The following is a 15,294-nucleotide window of genomic DNA, read 5'->3' as shown; positions in this document are numbered from 1 at the left end:
TACAGCAACTTAGTCCAACCCACATCTTTAAGTAAAGGGAGAAAGGCTCTAATCACAGTGGTTTTAAGACAGAGCATAAGCACAGGACAGTTCTTCCATCCGGAGAGCAGTTCACTTCTGAGAACTGAGTCCTGCCAGCTGAAATAAGGTTTAGCATATTTCATTCCTAAAGTTAAGGTTGATCCCAGGTATGCCTGGTACAAAAATTCTGTTTAATATTTATCTCCTATTTAAAACACAGCTTTTCATTTAATTCTATTTACAGAATATTTTCATTTCATTTGTTTCTTTAAAATTACTTAGTTCTCACATGTTGTATGTCAAGGAATATTTTCTTCCAAAAATAGAAAAAAATAGATGATATCTTTTCAGCAGAAAACATGGGTTGATACAATTTTAAACCATCATGATATGGAAGGATTTTTTTGTCCCTCTCTAAGGTGGAAGAAGTATTTGGATCACACATCATTTACAATGAAATGCTTAGCATTTTTAAGATGCTTTCAATCAAGTTTGATCCTCAATTGCTTATTCATTGTAAACAGTAATTTTTCAGTGAAGGGAAAGTGTGTGTGGTATATCTACATGATATGTTCAAAGGCAGTTCCTACTAATGGCCAGGCTGAATTCCAGTAAATAATGTCCCGAATGATATTTTGCCGCCTTCTTTGGCACTTCATGAAATCTTACCATGATGAAGTGCTGAAACACAGAGATTTTCTCTTAGAGAGTGTCTCATGTTGTAACCCATCCCATGGATTTTATGCTGTAATTCTTATCTATTTTAAAATTTGCTATCTTCTGTACAGTTTTCATGAAACTTTCTGTTACAGTAGTGAATATCACAGATAAATATCATTTTGTACAACTTTGAATTTACCCCAAGAGCTGAGAGAAAACTTGCTCCTATACTTCAATCCGAGTTTCTTCTATAGTCCAACTTTGTTTCTCTACCATCAAGCTTCTCCTTTGTTGCTGCTCCAAGCCCCGTCCAAGGTGACCTTGAATACTTTCAGGGATGGGACACCCACAACTTCTCTGGGCAACCTGTTCCAGTGTTCCAGCACTCCCACAGTAAAAAAGGCCTTCCTTTCATCTAATATGTGTAGGAAATCATAAATCTAGGCCCAGAAACTTGGAGTGCAAATTTGAAATTCTTTTGATTTCAAGCACATTTTATATGAATACTGACTTACAGATGACTAAAAGATGTTGATGGGCATTTGAGCTGACAATTTTTGAAAAAAGTGCACGGAATTTAAAATTGAAACCAGTAAAATTAAAAACTTCTTGCCATTTTCTTTTTCCTCTCCTATTCAAAATTGCATATGTCAGATATCAGTGCTTCATGCAAACCTCTCAGATGCTGTCAGAGAAAAAGCTTTTCTTTCAGACTAAGTTGCAGTTGACGTAGAACATTAGTAGTAGTGAAAGTTTTTCTGGGCATCGGGGAATGCCTTCCCCTTGGATTTGTGTGCAGAATGCATTTTATCCAAACTGGAAAATAGATCCCAGCTCTGTTCTATTCATCATTCTTACTGCATCAGGCCTGAAGATTCTGTGAAAAGTAGCCTGTGGACCTTGACCACAGCTCATGCGAAACATGATGAGGTGTGGAGAAGTTGAGGGAGAGAATAAAGAGCATATGGCCCAGTAAGTATGGACACCAGAAAGTGTTTCTTCATGTGATCCATAGCCTGAACAATTGTTTAGCAGCCTTTAAAGGCGGTGTTTGACAAACAGGGCTGAAGCAGATCTTCAAAATATCCAGGAGATCAAAATCCATTGAAGCAAATTCCCCTGGCCAGTCACCTTGCTGCTGCTAATTCACCCTCCATACTAGCTGATCAGGCCTAACAATGCTGCTGCAAAAATATTGTGAAAAAGGTAGGCACATTTTCACAGATGCAGGGAAAATCCCCTTGGATGATGATTCCAAGGGATAACTTGATGGAGCTTCAAGTTATGCAACCTTGTCTACTGGCAAAATCTAAGTTGGTGAGTTCATCATCCGTCAGCATCACTTTAGAAAATAAATGTTTGATCCCCCCCAAAAATATTCCATATGTCCTGTTTACCTGCTTCATTTCAACCAAGGAATAGTCTACATTCCATCCGCAAAGGGTTTATGATCCTATGTTTCTTTAAACTGTGGTAATTCTTTATTTTTTTCTAAATCAGACACTGCCTATTCATAAGATTCAGATGCCCATGGTAGGGGTGTAATTAAATTCACATGTTAAAAATATCCTTCTTGTTATCTTTTCTTTAAATTACCCACACGTAACATCAGTCTGAGAGCTGAAGAAAACCCCTTCATTTGCTGTTTGCCAAGTATCATCTACGTGATACAAATTCTACTTGAGAAATCACACCCATTCATTGCCATGTCAACAACCTTTTCTCCATCATTAGGTATTTTGGTGAAGTGAATGATTAGAACATAAGCAAGGGCATTTGTTCAAGATGCTCCAGAAAGAGCTGTGCTCTGTTCTCTTCTTTGCTGCCTATGTTAGCACTGAGCTGCAAAAAATGAAAGATTACTAGGAAAAGTGTTACTTTTAGTCTAAATTCGTAAATGATGTTTGAAATACCCTGTTAAATGAAAAGATGCTCTTTTAAATGATGGCATCTTAAGGGGAAAAGTCAGCTTTAAAGAGGTTTTGAGACAGTTGCTTGTGGAAAAAAAAATAAAATAAAATAAAATTGGAGGCATCTAAGGTCTTTAGCCATCCCATCTTGAAGATTGATTCAAAACACAGTTCCTTCATACAGGAAGAAGAGAGGACCATAGGTGGCAACCCATTTGAAAATGGAGTTCTATTTCTTTCTGGTTGGGATTATCGGACACCATTTCTTGTGAAGTCGAGGGACTGCAGTTAGCTCTCCACTAATTTCCTTCCCTGAAATTCATCGGCATTTGCTCCTTTCTCTGGAGTCCCCATTTATTAGTATGCATAGATGGTATACTCCATCGATGCATGAATAACAGAGGGGATAATGTGCCTTTTGCTGCTCTCTTCTTTTGCTGCTCCATTTTGCTTGCTTTGTTCTTGCTTTCTGTCAAAGAAATGCTAGCAAAAGCCCTCCTCAAGTCTTGCTGTGAAGACAGACTGCCAGAAAGGTAGAGAAACTTCAGACATTTCCAAGACCCATGTAGCACGTGTCTTGGTCAATTTCTATGCAGATCCTTTCTTCCAGCAGGACTTTTTTGCACCGTTAGCGAACACTGAACTGAATCCAATACAAAAGCAGTGACTTTAGGAACCGTTCTCTTTTCATTTGAATGGTGATAAAAATGCGTATCAAATGAAAGCATTTTAGAGCAGCAGGAAGATTTTCTATGGAGCTAGCAAATCATAACAAGATGCGTATTCACCAGTTGGGTTCCTTTTGGAATTTACAAGAATTCCAGACAGAAAACACAGCTTAGTAAACTACCAATCTAAATCACAATATCTAGAAAGGTGACATGAAAACGAGCAAGAGGAAGAAAAGCAAAAAGAAAACCGAAGCAAGCCAGAAATAAGGCACAACCTCTCTTCCTTTTCTGCTTACTACAGTACCTTGGAAGTACCTTCAAGTTTCCTAACAGTCACAGAAGTAGAAAACTGTGCCAAGAGCAATTGTGGAAAACTGTGGAAAACCCTTGTATCACAAGAGAAACATAGGGTTTGCTTTCACGACCATTAAATCTGCATGCAATGCATACGGTAAGGGTATGTTTTGGATTTTCAAGAACAATTGAAAACTCTTTCTGAATTGAAGGGACTGCTTTTTGTTTGTTATGAATGACTTGGCTAAATATGGTGCATGTTAAAATACTGCAGACATGTGGTTCATTTTAGAGATGCCAACTGCAAAGGAGGGAAGCATTTTGTGTGCTTAAGGAGGTAAAGTATTGAAGAGTGATTTTGTTACTTCTTTAGAAGGTTAGAATATGCCTAAAAGATGCTAGCTGGGGACTTGCAATTAATGAATTATTTGCTGTAAGTAGGTCAAATGACATTAGCTTTCAAAAAGGAAAAGTAGTCTTATTCCACGTGCCAATTCTAAAGTAGATTAATAAGCCTGAAGCAGAAGATGGATGTGAAGAGGGATATGACATGAAAGGTTAAGCAACACTGCTGACAGCAAAAGGCTTACCTGCTTCAGGTACAGGAGACAAAATACTATTTTGACACAAACATTGCTATTCAGATGACAGTAAAATTCTGAGTGACAGCAAAATTTACTCAATCACGACAGTAAAATTTGCTTGCATCAAAATTTGCTAATCAATTCTTAGTGTAAGCTAAGCACCTTAAGCAAAGGGTAGTTCAAGCATAACTGGTATTTGATGGCAAAAAAGGCAATGTGGCCTGCGTTTCTCACTTCTACTCCACTAGAAAGCTTACTCTGTCTCAGATTCCTTCGGAGGGATACCAACGCAAGCCATGAAACAGCATGAAAATGATGATTTAAAGAAGGATAGATTAGAAAAATGGAATAATGGTTCATGTTCTTTTCCTTCCAACTGCTTTGTTTGCCTTTTTAAATTTTTGAAGTCCTTTCTGGTGTCACCATGGTTGCACTGCAGCAAGTGTTCGGCTGTAAGCTGTCCATATTGCCAGCTTCTGGACTGCCTTCAGAAAACTTCCCACTGGTTTTGTATAGAAATCACAAGCAGCAGAGATGACAAAGACTGCAGAAACCTTCTCATCTCCTTCTAGAGCAAGACCATGTCTTTCAGCCACTCTTAACTAGACAACTTTCATCAGTCATGAGGGAGTCTCATGTTCAAGAGCTAAGCAGTGACAGCTGTAAATGACAAAAAGCAGACTGAAATTCTCTTGGGACTCCAGCAGAGAGCAATGAAGGAGGTTGAATTCACCTTCTTGGGAAGCTCTAAAATGCACATTAACTTTAGGACAGGAGCTAAGCCATCATAACCTTTGTTGAGTATGTCTGCGTAGACAGAGTTTCCATCACTGCAGAAGCAATGTTATTTAACCCACGTTATCATCTCTAGCTGCTAAGCTGCACTTATTGCAAAGTATCTGCAACGTATTTTACAGGGTGGGCTTTTATGTGTAATCCCTGAGTAATACTGCAGAGAGAAGTATTTGGGGGCGGGGGTGGGAACCCCAACTCTTAGGTTTTTCAAATAATGGTTACATTTGAAAGTCAAAAAAGATGTCAAACCTTTCTTTCCTAGACGTATTACCAGCACAAAGTGTACCAGAATTTATGACCCGTAACTGTACCGTGGACGCTCTTCCTCTGGACTATTCCTTAAGAAACAAAGTCCTCACTAGAAATAAAACAAAATTAGCCAAAGTATTGGCCTGGATTAGTTCCAAGGCTCTGTACTAAAGGCCAAACACGTGTATTAATAGTAATGAGTGGACAAAAAGTTAAAGCAATACAGCATTACTCAGTTCAAAGACATCTTGTGTCCTAATGTTCTCACAGAAGACTGTAAAAACCTGTCTATTTTTGTGGGTTTGTTTTATCCATTTAGCTGTACCTTCTACTTCTCTCCACTGTCTGAGAACATTGATGATAAGGTTGGATGACCTCATGTAAACTTCTAGAAGTAAAGAAAGAGAAGCCAGTAAAGAAAGGCAAATTTGTTAATTGCAGGTGGAAAGATGGAGGCCAACAAAACAAAACAAAACATCAATAATAATGAAATGCTCCCCTGTCTTCTGTGAAAAGTAAAGGCACAGACAAGAAAGAACAAGTGCAAAATTCTTCATAGAGAGACGCACTTTATCTGACTAAAGTATTTTGCCGTACGTTGCTTGCTGTTTTCTCATGCCAAACATATTAACCATTGAAGGTGTCCCTTTCCTCTTTCTGGAATACAGCTAGGAAGGTGGCTGTGTCATTGCTGACAAGCTGCTATTCTCAGAGGTGTTCAGCTGAAAGTCCTAGATCAATTGATTTGCTCTGTCACTTTGATATGGCATGACTTACAGTTTCAGCACCTGAACTTGCCTGCCCTACAATTCTTTGCCCCTTGAATGGTTAGATAGGCTTCTTGGCAACTGGCATTTGTAAGGACATGAAACTATGCAGAATTTGCACCGTGAGATGATGCCAAATGAGTCACGCCAGCGGATTAACTAGGGCATGCAAGGCAGAGAGAGGGAAATGAGAGCACAAGAAGAGAGTACACAAGAAGAGAGTACAATCTCCTTTTTTCTGAAACACTGAAGAAATCAAACTGAACACAAATCCTCCGAGGGGTAGTTCTTGCAGAAGACTAAGAGTTCTTTTTGTGTTCACAGGCCTGGAATATTTAGCTTTGGATCACGACAAAATGCAGATGACAAAACGAGGCCTTGAAGTCACACACAGTATGAAGCAGTATGAAAGAGGAAAGCAGCTGAGAGCATCAACCCTGCTAAGTAGTCTCAGTATTCTTCTTGACATTAACAGAAATTTGAAATGAGTCTCTGAAAATTACAAAGGAGGCAGAAGAAAAGGGAGCGATGACTCCTCTGGCATAGTGTTTCCTAACAGGGATCTTCAAAATGTAAAGGTTGTATCATCCTTTCAACTGAAGCAAGGTATGAAAACAACAGGAAGGAAATGGCATCAAATGCTAGAAAGACTCTGGGCAGTGTACTTCCAGACAGAAAGGCCACTGATGGAAAACCAACTAAACTGGCACCAATGCAGTAGCATTGTACTAAACCCCAGAAATGTCCAGCACTTCGCTCTCTGCCATTCCATTCAGATGCACACAGCAGCTCTGCAACATTCCTACTGATCATCTCTTTGGCAAACTGGCAGTGAGGGTCTGTGGGTCTGTGGTGATGCAGAGTCCCCAGGCAGATGCAAAGCTGCTTTCTTGCAAAAACCAGGCTTTTGAAACACTCAGGCCTTTATCAGTTCCATAGCTTTAAGCCATAACAAACACAATTCAACCAACCACCATGCACCACGCTGTGAACACACAACGGTTCTAGAACTTGTTGATCTACCTCGAATTCAGCTGCCTCACCTTCCCACAGTCCTTTTCTACTTAGCCAAAGTAATGGGCCTCAGCCCAAGGCCTTCCTTTTTTAAGCTTCTAGCTATATGCTGCAGCAAACCACTACTTTCTTCTGTGCCAAGACTTTAGGTAGATGATTTGCATCTGCCCTTCCAGTGAAACCTAATGGGGAGAGAAAAGCCTCTCAGAGACGTTCTGTCATTCCATTTTCTAGACAGGCCAGATCAAAACAAAAGCAAGAAGCTATGGGATTTTGTACTTGCTCTTACAAAACACCTGCTGCCCTCTGACAATCAACTAGCAGAAAACCAGCAAAACTGAGACTTGAGGCAAACAACCCTTTGAAGGCAATAATCATGTGATCAATAAAGACAACACATTTCCAGGCTACCGAGATACTTGAAATGTCAGCAAAGGCTTGAGTGCAGAGGCTGAACTAATGGGGAAAGGGTAAAAGAATCCCAAGAAAAACACGACCAAAGATTAAAAGAATTCCAAGAAAAACATAGGAAACTGACCTGTTGAAGCCTTCAGGAAATCAGTGGCCACTGATTTACATAGGCCATTTAAGTTAATTGACCTGTGCACCTTCCACTCCTTTTTCACCTTTCAGCACCATAGGGTGAATTGTGACCATGGAATCGCAATTCCTTGGATTCTGTTCTTAACTTGAGGAGAGAAGTACAGCAGATGAAGGACCTATTTCTGATGTGATCACCAGGAATACAGAGTCGACACATTTCATTCATGTCCAATCACAACTAGCAATACTAAGAGGATAAGACTGGCTTCTTTTTACCACAATTTTCTTGTTTTACAGCTTCTCTGATTCTGGTGAAACTTTTTCATTAGCTTATCTCTAAAAGGAGAAAGTTCAGGTCAATGTCCCGCCCTACTGCTGCAGGCATACCATTTGATTTGTCGAGCCTAAAAATTGAATTGGAAGGTACAGCGCTCCCATTGGCTAAGAGCCGCTCCCGGCTGCCTTTCGGCAGAAGCCGCGCTAAGGAGAGCACTGTGAGCGGCACAATCGTCTTTGCGCAAAGAAGCCGCTTCTTGGCCTCCTGGAGCCGGAGAGAGCGGCAGCTTCGGGAAGGTGAAGAAGGAAGCTGAACAACACTGGGATTGTGTGCGCAGCTTGTCAACTGATAGAAAACAGTACCTTTGCACTCTCCTGCCTTTTCCAATCACATGAACATTCGATTGGAAGGTGTTTTGGACAACCTTCTTTCTCTTCTTGCAAAACACTCGGCAGACCTCCGTGCAACTTCTAGAACACGACGGGAGATGTTTTCTGTGCTGGCACAGTTTCCCCTAGCCAGACATAGTGGGAAAGCTTTTTGCTAAGATGTAGACGACAAGAGACGCTAAAGACGAATGTACCGAGCTTCCCGGAGCTAAGAGCCGCTCCCGGGTGCCTTGTGGCACAATCCGCGCTCCGGAGAGCACTGGGACCGGCACAATCGTCTTTGCGCGAAGAAGCCGCTTCTTCGCCTCCGGGAGCCGGAGAGAGCGGTGTTGGAATCCATAAAGTTAGAGGGTTTTTAGGAAATGGTTAAAAAAAATATGTAGGCCTTAGACTGGAGTTCTGTTAGCATTGCAGAAAAGTTTCCCATGCATGCAGAAAAGTTTCCCAAGCAGTAGACATGACAAATAACAACAGGCCTCGGTAGAATTGGCTTTAGGATGGCAACAAGGTTATTTAATGTATATATTTAGAAGGTTAGCATGAATAGAACTCTGTTCTTTGTCTCCTATGAACTAGTCTTTGTTTTAACTATCATTGCGTGTGCTTTGCGGGATTGGATGGAATGCTTGTCAATATGTGGTTTTCAGTGTGTGATTGGCTGAGATCTGGACTGAGATGATTTTATGTCTTTCTGTATTATCTCACCCTCGGCAGACATTTTGTGTAGATCAGTGAGCTGTTAACATCATGTCTTGATTGTCTGGAGACTGATGTGCTGGAAATAAAAGCAAAAATCTCTTCACTGGTCTGGTTCAAATGGTGTACATATCTGGACGTTTTGCGGCGGCATAGTGGGTTCCTTTTTTAGGACGTGGGTTCCTGACACAATTTGACTTATATCTACCCTTCCCCCGAAATAAGCGGCAGCTTCGGAAAGGTGAAGAAGGAAGCTGTACAACACTGGGATTTTGTGCACAGATTGCCAACTGATAGAAAACAGTACCTTACCACTCTCCTGCCTTTTCCAATCACATGAACATTCGATTGGAAGCTGTTTTGGACAACTTTCTTTCTCTTCTTGCAAAACACTCGGCAGACCGCCATGCAACCTGTAGAACACAATGGGAGATGTTTTCTGTGCTGGCACAGTTTCCCCTAGCCAGACATAGTGAAAAGCTTTTTGCTAAGATGTAGACGAGAAGAGACGCTAAAGACGAAGGTACCGAGCTTCCCGGAGCTAAGAGCCGCTCCCGGGCGTCTTTCGGCAGAAGCCGCGCTAAGGAGAGCACTGTGAGCGGCACAATCGTCTTTGCGCGAAGAAGCCGCTTCTTCGGCTCCGGGAGCAGGAGAGAGCGGCAGCTTCGGGAAGGTGAAGAAGCAAGCTGTACAACACTGGGATTGTGTGCGCAGCTTGCCAGCTGACAGAAAACAGTGCCTTGCCATTCTCCTGCCTTTTCCAATCACATGAGCATTCGATTGGAAGGTGTTTTGGACAACTTTCTTTCTCTTCTTGCAAAACACTTGGAACACCTCTCTGAAACTTCTAGAACACGATGGGAGATGTTTCCTGTGCTGGCACATTTTCTCCTCGCCAGACATAGTGGGAAAGCTTTTTGCTGAGATGTAGATGACAAGAGACGCTAAAGACGAAAGTACGGAGATCCCTGGAGCTAAGAGCCGCTCCCAGGCGTCTTTCGGCAGAAGCCGCACTTCAGAGAACACTGGGACTGGCACAATCGTCTTTGCACAAGGAAGCCGCTTCTTCGCCTCGGGAAGCCAGAGAGAGCGGCAGCTTTAGAGAGTTGAAGAAGGAAGCTGTACAACACTGGGATTTTGTGCACAGCTTGCCAGCTGATAGAAAACAGTACCTTACTACTTTCCTGCCTTTTTCAATCACATGAACATGTGATTGGAAGCTGTTTTGGACAACTTTCTTTCTCTTCTTGCAAAACACTTGGAACACCTCCCTGAAACTTCTAGAAAACGATGGGAGATGTTTTCTGTGCTGGCACAGTTTCTCCCTGCCAGACATAGTGGAAAAGCTTTTTGCTAAGATGTGGACGACAAGAGACGCTAAAGACGAATGTATGGAGCTCTCCAGAGCTAAGACTGGATGAAAGAAAATGATACCCATCTTCAAAAAAGGCAACTAGGAGGACTCGGAAAAGTACAAACCAGCCAGCCTTTTTTGTATCCCCAGGAAGCTGATGGAGCAGGTAATCCTGGAAAGCCTTGCCCGGCACATGAAGGAGGACAACATAATGTAGTCAGCATGGGTTTGCCAGGGGAATTTCATGCCGAACAACTTTTGAAACTCCCCTGATGAATCAACTTGCCTGGTAGATGAAGGCAATATTGTCTGCCTGGCCTTCAGGGAGGTTTTTAACATTTTTCTACATGGCAGCACACATACATACTGGAAGCAATAGTGCAAAGGGGAGGGAACCAGTGCCTTTTCAATGATGCTCAGAAAAAAGACAAGAGGCAGTGGGCACACTTTTCTTAACATAAAGAAAAAAACCCTTCAATTTAATTCATTGCAAGAAACATGGACACCTCTTTGCCATGTATATTTTGCATTGTTCAGCTGCAACTTAAACCAAAATAAATATTTTTTTGCCTGAGATTTTCTCTGTCAAGCTCTGCTCTGATCATTTTGCTGGTCACTTTGGTCCTAGCCCTCCATTTTCCTCATCAAGCTACAACCTCACAGGCATCAGGCACTAATCAGCAAATGTGCTTTTTCCGTCACAGCAGAAGTCACTGGTGGAGAATTTTCTGTTTTATGCTTTACAGAGAATAGTGATTCCAGTAATCAAAGGTAAGGACTGTAGCCAGTTCCTAAGCACATCTGGCTGGAAAGCAAGACTGAAACCATAAAAGGGAGTGCTCAGCTTTAAAGACTCTGTTATGGGAGGTTTTCTTTCCATTTGGTGACAGCTGGTCAGGTTTACTCTCTGCTGGAGTTCGATCCTGGTCATTCAGCCCTATGGATCAGGGGCTAGCACAGAGTAAGTGTTTGCTCCCTTTCAAACATTGGGCTAGGGTTCCATTTTCACTGAATGCAGTGTGGCAGCAGAGCTGAGATTGGCTTGAGTCTTGTCCTGACAGAGTCAAGCCATGACCAGAAAATGGCCCAAACTGAGGAAGTGCAGAGCACCCTTGCATCTTTGGGCTTCAGGGTAACATCTCAACTTCATCACCTCCCTCTGTCATTGTGCTTCTCCTGCTGCCACAGGCAGGACAGAGTAGAAAACCAGCTCCATGGGATGCAGGGAGTAAGGGACAAGGAGCAAGGGGGTGATGGCAGAGAGAAGCAGGTGGGAGGGTACAGAAGGTTCCTCTGAGGTGAACAGAGGTGAGAAGACTGCTGAGGAAAAAGCTGACCTATCAATGAGAAGAAAAGAAAGAGAATGAAAAGCTGGGAATCAAAAGTAAGATGTTTAGAAAAACAAATAAGAAAAAAGCTGGGGTTTGATTCAGGAAAATAGGAATAGATGAGAACAAGAGGAACCCACAGACTGAGAGAAGAAAATAAAGATGGACAGTAAGTCTGAATGGAAAACAGCAGAAACCAGATTTTGAGGGGGAGATACCAAATGAGGAACAAAGGCAGGCAGATCCCAGTGTCAGACAGCTGAGAGATTCTAAGAGGTTTATATGCAACTTTTCTGCATGGTTTTTTGCCTTTTTAGTACATATGAATAATAGCTCCCTTGAGAGACACGACAGCTAATTAAAGGGAAATTGCAAACAAATTGAGTTCCTTGAGAAAGATGCTTCTGAAGTGCATTTTATTATTACTTTCAAATGTATTTATATTTGTCCCTTTTGAAGATAAACTAGGGAAAGGATTTCCTCTTCTTAATTTCACCCATACTAGCCTGACTGGATCTGTAATAAAAATTAATCAGGTGAGAAGCCAAATTTCCTCTAATAGAATATTGCTGCTGTTTCAGGCCTGTTATTGGGGCCATTTTCCAGTGGTGGGTAGATCTAAATGTTGTCAATAGTAAAGCTTTCACTATACATTGGATATAACATGCAATCTCTGAATCAAAATGAGCCCCCCACCCCTAGCAGTTGTAGGCTGTAAAGGGCCCACCAGCCTTTTGGGGCGCCATCATGGGGACGCGACAAGGTCAGCACTACCATCCCCAGCAGGGCTTAGGAGCATTGAGTGCCTGAGTCCTCATTTCTCTGACCATTCTCTAAGAAGACTTATGGACAGAGTGTCTCTGTGGTAAGTGTTGCTCAGTCTTTTGGAGAGTTGTATTAACCTACATCAGAGCCCATTCCTACCCTAAAGTTAACTAAAGTTCAGGAGGCACAAAGCCACTCTTGCCTCCTGCGCTGCTGAGGGTGTTACCATGGGAACAAGTCCCAGAGTACTGTACCTGAATGTACCCACCCAAATTTAGGGTGGGTAAAACACATTTTATATGTTTTTTCTTTCACTAGAGTCATCTGGTTATTTACACTGATGTTCACTATCAACTGGAGGCTGAGGAGGACCTTCACAGCCACTGCTGATGTCCTTTACTTTTAAAGAGCAATTAGAGAAAAATGTACTCTTCCTTCTGTTGTCATATATGGAGTAGATGCTATAGCATTAGAAGTGTGGCTCACCACTATTTTTAATGTTTTACTAAAAACTTCTTAAGCACTTTTCACAAAGCAAATCTGTTGTTTTTAAATACAGTGAGTGTAGCTAATTATTATTATTGATGCTTTGGAAAACTTCCTGCAGCCTGATGAGAAGAAGCGACTGGTTCTTTTCACTAGAGTTGTAGACAATATGTTTTCTTAATATTAAAAGCCAGTTCTTGCATAATTCAATTTATTCCCATTAGTGTTAGCAAAACTTTGTGTATGGAGTGAGACCTTATGCTTTGTAAGAATTTCACAATTTGTCCCTTTGTAACTGGACACTGAGAGTGGGAACAGATCTACAAATCTCAGTGAATTGCCATGTAATTATAGAATATCATCTAGTTCAGACACTGGCTCAAAACAGGACTAATTAGATGAAGCTATTGAGCATGGTGTCCAGTTAAGTCTTGAACCCCTCCAAGGATGATTTCATAATCTCTCAGAACAATCTGTTTCATTACTTAACTGCCTTTAGAGTAATTTTTTTTTTGCAGTATATAATCAGTATTTCCCATGTTCCAGTATGTTCTGTGGCCTTGTGTACTTTCACTACACACTTCCCAGAAGAGTCTGGCTCCATTTTCTCTGTAGTCTCTTTGCAAAATTCACATGCAACAAAATGGCCTTTCAAGCCCTCTCTTCTCTGGGGGGAGCAACCTAATCTCTCAGAGTCTCCTTGTAGTTGATGTTCTCCAGCCCCCTTGGCCACACCTGCTGGTGCAGGCCAGAGGACAAGCCTTGCTAGTAAAAGTGGCCTTTTCTATGTCTTTTGTCACTAGTCTCCCATCCTACTGAGCAATAAGCCCACATTCATCTTCTGCTGTCAATGTTCTTACAGAAATCTTTCCTGTTGTCCTTCAGCTCCAACTGAACTATGGATTTCCTAATTTCAGTCCTATGTGTGCAAACAAAATGTTTGTGTTCTTTCCAAGTAGCTGGTCTCAGTTTCCATCTTCTGCATGCTTCCTTTTTGTGTTTAGGTTCACTCAGTAGCTCCATGTTCTCCATGTTGGCTTTCTGCCGCAGTTGCTGAACTGTCTGAACATTCTAATAGCAGTTCTTATGCTCTGAGGCAGCTGCCCTTGAAGATTAGCCAGCTCTTCTGGGCCTCTGCTCTCCAGGGCAACTTCCCACAGATCCTGCCAAGCAGGTCTCATCTGAAGTCTGTGGTTGTAATTCTGTTCTTTGTCTTGTTGCTTCTCCCAGGATCCGAAACCTGACAGTTTCATGCTCCCTGTAGCCAAGGCTGTCCTTGGCCTCTGTATCTTACAGAAGTTGTTCTTTGATTGTGATAGCTGCAGCTCTTTGAGGGTATCAACCTTCAAACAATTCTATACCTCTAATATTTGTAAAATGGAAGGTGTATTTTTTATTTTATCAGTGTCAACAGAGACATTAAACTGGGAGACATTAAAAGCATTTTGAAAGGAAAACTACAAAAGTCACACTACAGAAAGTTCAGTTCAGGATAGAAAAGATGCTTGTGTAGTTTGAGCTGAATCAGTTTATTTATCCAGCTGTCTGATAGAATGCTAAAAAAGGCATCCTGAAACCAAATAGCAGTAAGTCATAGCAGGTCTTCTAATTTTGTGTTCTTTGGTAGATGAAGAGTGACTAGAAAAAGAATGAAAGAAGAAATCCAAAGAAATGGAGATTTTCAATTAGATTGGTGTCCCTCACTGATATGAGAAAATGCATAGAGGTTTATGTAACTGAGGGTGTGAGTTACATTCATCATCAGTAGCCAGAGATACGAATAATGAAATTATTATGCAGGCGACTCCCTGCGGTGGATGTTAAATCTGTGTGAAGTACGAGCGTTTGTTGACTGACTGACAAGTGTCTCTACCTTTTCTATTCATGGATTGCACAATGAAGTGACTCTGATTGTCCAGCAAAGTGCCCCATGCCTGGGGGCATTTGCTTGGTACTTGCAAGCTAATTGATTAAATCACCTCCTTGACAAGCCAAGGAGTACTGGTTAGCTGAAGTACTGGTTAACTGGATAAGAAAACAGAAGAAATGGAAAATATTGACTGCAAGGACTTGATACTATATATTTGTACCAGATATATACACTCCAGTGTCTGTGTGCATTTATATATATGTATGTGTTGTAATATAAATACTATATTGTTTATGGTTTCCTGTATCATGAGCAATTTCAGACAGATGGGACTTGTTTTCCATCTGTTTTTCATACCAATGGCACATTAATTTACTTATTTTACAGTACAAGCATGGCTATGAATATCTGTCCTGTGGAAATACTGGAATTCCTACTGGAGTTTCCTCCTCATTTGAAAAACCAGTGCTGAAACCACCTTCCACAAAGGCAGCATGCCACCCCAATCTCTGCATTCTGGCACCTGAGCACCCCCAGCCAACAGTTTACGTTGTCCTCTGCTTATCCCTAAATGAAATTTATTAGATTTCACCTGAAGGTCCAAAATAGCTTGGGATGTGG

General features: G+C 41.5%; 1 pseudogene; it reads left to right on the top strand.

Annotated features, from left to right (window-relative positions):
- Positions 1-12,707, top strand: part of LOC134418006 (BPI fold-containing family C protein-like) — a 35,267-nt pseudogene extending 22,560 nt beyond the window's left edge.
- Positions 12,708-15,294: the final 2,587 nt, after the last annotated feature.

This window comes from Melospiza melodia, chromosome 4 (genome assembly GCF_035770615.1).
Source record: "Melospiza melodia melodia isolate bMelMel2 chromosome 4, bMelMel2.pri, whole genome shotgun sequence".
NCBI lineage: Eukaryota > Metazoa > Chordata > Aves > Passeriformes > Passerellidae > Melospiza > Melospiza melodia.
Note: the sequence above shows the minus strand (reverse complement) of the source record. Positions and strands in the feature narration are given on the sequence as shown.